Below are 5,875 nucleotides of genomic sequence, written 5' to 3'. Positions count from 1 at the left end.
CATTTTTTTTGAAAAAAAACCAAAGGGGGGGGGGGGGGGGGGGATGTAAAGAAATACTTTGCTGGACAATTTTATATTTGTTTGCTCTGGATTCATTATTGGAAACAAAGTTTTGAGCATTTATTACTACTTTTAATATGGATTGCATTTTTTTTTGTATTATAAATATTTTTGTGTCCTACATATTTTCACGTTCCTAGCTGAAATAAGTAGATCTTGCAATATTGCATTTTATTTATTTTTACTACATCGCCTAGTCTTTGTGTGTATCTTTTCAGGCCTAGCCCTGAAATGCTACATGTGTAAAGTTGATTGATTCCAAATATGACCAAAGTATAAAAGCTTTTCTGTGGGTGTGGTACAGCCAGTGAGGTCTTTGAAGATAATTCCCCATAACGGCAGGGCTTGATCTGCCAGTTGATGTCTTTGAAACTCTTCAATTTCAGGAAAAGGGTGTGCATTATGGTTCATGTATGTCATTTCAAATCTTCCAAAAAAAACAGTGTCACAAATAAGTAAAATCAGAATCCCAAGCAGTTTCTACTAGTTTGACTCTGGAAAGTGAATACTGTTTTCTGTGGGTTACAGCCAGTTGTGCCTAGCACTTTGTTGCATGTACTGTGTTTCCAGGAAGCTTATGTGTGAATGAGCAGTATAGAGAACATGTGGGGGCCTTTTTCTCGTAATGTTTAGCTTGATTTTCATGGATGTATTTGTATAGAGTAAGTATGTAGAAGTTATTAATTTGTATTAAGAAAAGTGTTCATGGGAATTCTGTTTTTGCAGTACAGCAATTGCAGCATTTTGTCGCTGTGTTACTGAGGCGTAAACGGGCTACAAAATCATAATCTCAAGTCTAAGGCAGTCTCCCCAGTTTAAGAGTAAGCATCAGCTCAAGGGTCTACACAGTCCTCACTGCTCATAACTTCATTTTTTTTACCTTCCCTTTTGACTGTCTGGATTTGGAGCCCCTTCACATCTTAGCGGTTTGGTGTGTTTCGTTAACATGCGGCATGTTAAAGGAGAACTATGAGGTGAGTGCTTTTATCTCGCCTCATAGTTCTAGCCGACCTGTGACAATGAGACTGTCACAGGTCGGCTCAGTAGATCGGGAGGTGAGCGAACACATACCGGCGTTCGCTCACCTCTCGATCCTGTCACGGCTCTCTGCCGTGATGGGGAGGGGCTGGATTCCCCCCTCCAATCCGCCAGCGCTGACTGGCGGAACGGGAGGGGGCGGGTACAGCTGGCTCTGCCTCTAGATAGGCAGAGCCAGCTGTCAGTCAGGCAGCTGGGCAGATCCCGGCATAAATGTCGGGATCCGCTTCAGCTGCGGCGTCTCAGTATACCGTGAGCTAGAGTTCGCGGTATACTGAGCCTAGGGTGACGGGAGGACGCTAGTTTGTGTCCTCCCGTTACCTTAAGGAGAACTATAGGGAAAAGCCCTAACCCCATAGTTCTCCTCCTTTTTTAAAACAAGCCATTCATTCTGAATCGGCTGCTAATGCATAAAATTACAGTCCTACTGCAAAATGTTAGGGCAACATATTTCACTGCAAATGAATGTAATTCATGGGTTTAAATCGTTCACATCAGTCCATTGTGGTAATATTTTCACATTTTAATATGTGTTGCATTAAGAAACCCATTCATTTGAATGGATTTCCAAAGCTCCACACTGAACTCAAACTGGACATGCTGCACACAACATGCATTGTTGGGGTGACATTGAAAATGAATAGCAATGCATAGCACTGTGCTTAAAGTGACATTAAACCCTCAGATTTTTTAACATAAACCAATACTGTAATCTGCGCCTTACTGTAATCCATGGTTGTTTCCCTTCTCTTTGCTGCTCTTCCTTTTAAATCCTCATGTCTTCTCATGCTGGGGGAGAACTTCCCTTTGCAGCTGAGTGCCTCTTCCTGTAGTGCTGGCTCAGGTTGTGAACCTGCACACAGACACCATGTATCCATTTCAGAGACAAGGCAGTCTGCTGCAAAACAGAAGTTCTCCCCCAGCATGAGAAGAGCTACAGATTTAAAAGGAAGAGCAGCAAAGAGAAGGGAAACAACCATGGATTACAGCAAGGCACACATTACAGTATTGTTTTATGTTAAAAAAAATCTGAGGGTTTAATGTCTTCTCCAATAACGCACAATAAAAATGCACATTTTACTGCAATTCACTGGTGTAAACGGGCCACTGAGGTTTTAGGAAGGCCCTTGTGCAGGTGCATGTCGTAAATGTTTGGTGCTTTCACCTTCTTTGTGCCCAGAGATGGGTGTCCTTGCACTGGGCAGAAGTCTATGGCGTGTAACCTACCTTGCGACCAGTGTACGACATTTGCCTCCCAGTAATGTTTTTTTTCATCTAGGAAGAATGGAGTAATTGGGTGGTTCCACAGGAAGTTGGGTTAACACTGGGTTTATTACAGCACTCCAACAGAGATGGACACATTAACAGATTATCAGCTGTTCTTGTCGTGTTTCTCCCCATTTCTTGCACACCCCAGAAAATATCCACATTCATTGACATATTCATTTCTGTTCAGCATGTCTTTCCTGCTACACTGATATGCACCAGACGTTCAGCATTTCCATCAGTTTGCAGTGCTTTATATTGGTACTGGCAAACACCAGGAGTGGTAGTCATACACAAGCACTCTGCTGCCAAATGGCTGACAGATGTCTGGTGGTTTGGGCTAAAGTTGGCAACTACACAATCCTCTAGTACAAGCATGCCTTTTATCTTCATCTCAATGAGCTTAAGAAACAGCTGCCCAACTTGCTATGGCCATGTGCCCAGCAAACAATTGTAGATGTAGGCCTGCCATTTGCCTCAGGAGCTAACTGGCTAGTCGAATCAGACATGTTGAGCACCTGCTAGAAAAGATCTAGGAAAAACATTGAACTTCCATGAGAAAGAAACATTTTCTACTGTTATTTTGTTTGGAATGTCGCTGCAGCACACGGTATTGCTAAGAGGCACTGTTGATTTTTCTTGTTGACCACATGAGTGGGCTTTCTCATTGTCCATCCTCATAGGTAACAAAGCACATTTGCTCTCATGTTAATGGATACAAACTTAATATTATTTTAGTTGGACTATAAGCACCAAGCTGCATTTTAAAGCCTAGATATAATAATATAAGGCCGCATTAGTTGTATGCACAGTATAAAATGCTTGCTTAATTAGCTGAAGGTTTAGACATTTCTTAAAGCAGTTCATGAACCTTCTTATTAGACTGCAAATATGTTCTGTAATGTAAACATTTCCATAAGCACATATATTGATGAGAAGCATATTGGTGGTGAATTGTAATAGGGGAAATCTCAGCTCCAAGGTGACTAAGGCTCTGACAATCAAGATCAGTCTTATGACCTGTAATCTATTTAATTTATTTGGGAGCTATTAGTATACTACACATAAACATGTATGTACAAGGTCCCACATGTTCAGTTCTCATTACATCTGTAAAGTACTGAATGGGACCCATTTTGCCTTCTGAACAGCCTGTTCTTTTTCATTAATAGTTAACAAGATGCTGGAAACATTCCTTTAAAAGGTTTTGATCTATGCTGACTCATCCAATTCCTAAATGTCCACCTCCGGCGTTGCGTGACTGAGGGAGAGCACTGTGCATGTGCAGTGCTTGAACAAGCTACAGCCCTCGTTCCTTCTGCATTGAGGGTACATTTCTATCGTCCGGTGTGTCCTGCAGTTTAGGCAGAACAGGAACCTTTTAAAATAATCTGCTAGGTTTCAACAAGATATCAGCTAGTTAAAGTGAAAACCCGCCATTGACTTCAAGCAGCTTCTGAAGAGCAACAGCCCTGGTAACTAAGTCTGTGTTTAAATCCATGGCTGGACAGCTTAAGGTTGCTTTTATAGGCTTCATAAAAGCTGCTTGAAGCTTTTATGAAATCTATGCAAATGCATTGTAAAAGCTTGCTGTAAACACAAATCTTCAAAGTAGTATTTTTTTAAACCTAAAGCCCATGTGAACAAGATCCAAGGCAGCCATGTTCCCCAGACCTAGTGCTGGGGAACAAAAAACAACTGCATGCCATGGCAGGCTGTGTGATGACAACTCCAGTTAGCCTAATTTGAGATCTGTGCTTCATTTTGGCAAATTTATTAAGGCCTAATAGTCAGGCGTCCCGAGGCAGGGTGTCACCTGGAGACACCCTGCTGTGACATCACCAGGCATGTGTGTGACGATCTTCACCCGTGGATGTTCACCCGGCGGGATAAGGTATGCCGCCGGGTCCCCTCCTCTCTCCTGAAACTGTCGGGCTTTCCGTCTAAGACCAAGTGCCCGACTTTTCAAAGGGGGTGACACCAAAATGACTCAGTCGTTTTGGTGTCACCTGGGTGCGGGCCACACCTCCTTTGTGACGCCACTGCTAATAGTGCATGTAAATGTATTGGAATAGTCCAATGCTGTGTAGGAGCCCTGTCAGATCAGCTGTTAACTGTGTCAGCTAAGCCTTTTATCTAGAGCCATAGAATGCCACAATGAGCAATGGATAGTATCCTCTACTAAGCACCAATTTGCTAGGTTCCCATTCTATCTGTGTCATTGGGTTGTTTTTCTGGAAGCAGTGAGTTTTTATCTGAACATGCAGTTTAACTGCATGAAGTCCTTATGTTATGTGCAGGGTGCATTCAGATTCAGTGATGGTTTTTACTATAAACTGCACATTTTATTCTATTTTTTTTTATTTAGTGGTTTAGATACTTGTGAATGTACAAAGGTACATATGACTAAAAACATGATCTTGTGTGAAGCACTTTATAATATTTCACCCCCCCATAAAAATAGTAGTAAGTCATCAATAGTAGATCAGCCCTTCTATTTATCCCACTCCAAGTTTCCTTTAAACATTTCCAATATTGTTCCTAATGTCAGTTGCCTCCTAACCCTTACACGGAGCCTCCCAGTATTGATTCTGAGGTGGGCACACTCTGAAAGGCTTGAGCGAGATATCGTTTCTGAAGAATTGAAGTCCTTGGTTTTTTTTCCGTTTTTTGATGCTGTGTACTTCATTGTAACTCTTTTTTAGTCATTTACAGGCAGTTGATCAGTTATTGTATCACTGCACCCTACTGTGATCAGTCACAAATTTGATGCCTGGAAAGTGCAGTTGGCTGTTCTGTGGTTTGGATCAACTACAGTACAAGCCTTTTGGGTTTGGAAGGAGAAACAAATAACCTTTCGTAAGGTCTCTGTTCTGTGTAGGATACTGGTGCAATTTTAGTGGCCCCCAAGAAAAGTTTATGTTCTGCATTGGAGAAGTAGCATGCAGCAAACAATTTATTTGTAGGACCACTCCTTTTATATATAGTCAGTATGTGTGGACCACATCAATTTGTGCTGTTTTCTGTCATTGTATATTTGCAATACTTAAGGAAATTTTTTTATTTTTAAACCGTACAATGTTTTTTTGGGTTGAACTGTTTTGTAATAGTGTGTGATTTTTTTTTTTCCAAAGCTTTAATGGTTGTTAGCCAGTGTGGCTTGATTTGTAATGCGTTGTGTGGAAATTTGAAAACCGTCGCCACTCTAGTTTGTTTTTCTGAAATAAATAGTTGAGGGTTTGCTGTAGTGCATACTATGAACATGTAGACTCATGCATTACTTACTGAGGTGTCTGAATTGTATACAATGCCAGACGATAAACCTCTGTCTGTGTGTGAAAGAACCACCTTTCCACTATGCACCAATTGCATCTACAGCAACCACATAATGGGTGCTGTAACTTCTAATGATTTTGGAGCTTAGCTTTTTAAAGGCAACTACAAGCAAACCACTAAATACATATCCAAAATGCCTGTATATGAACAGTTTAACTGTCAAAGATTAGTGAAT

The sequence above is a fragment of the Nanorana parkeri genome, unplaced genomic scaffold (assembly GCF_000935625.1).
Source record: "Nanorana parkeri isolate BGI_ZX_2015 unplaced genomic scaffold, ASM93562v1 scaffold255, whole genome shotgun sequence".
NCBI classification, from domain to species: Eukaryota; Metazoa; Chordata; class Amphibia; order Anura; family Dicroglossidae; genus Nanorana; species Nanorana parkeri.
This window is presented reverse-complemented; position numbering follows the sequence as displayed.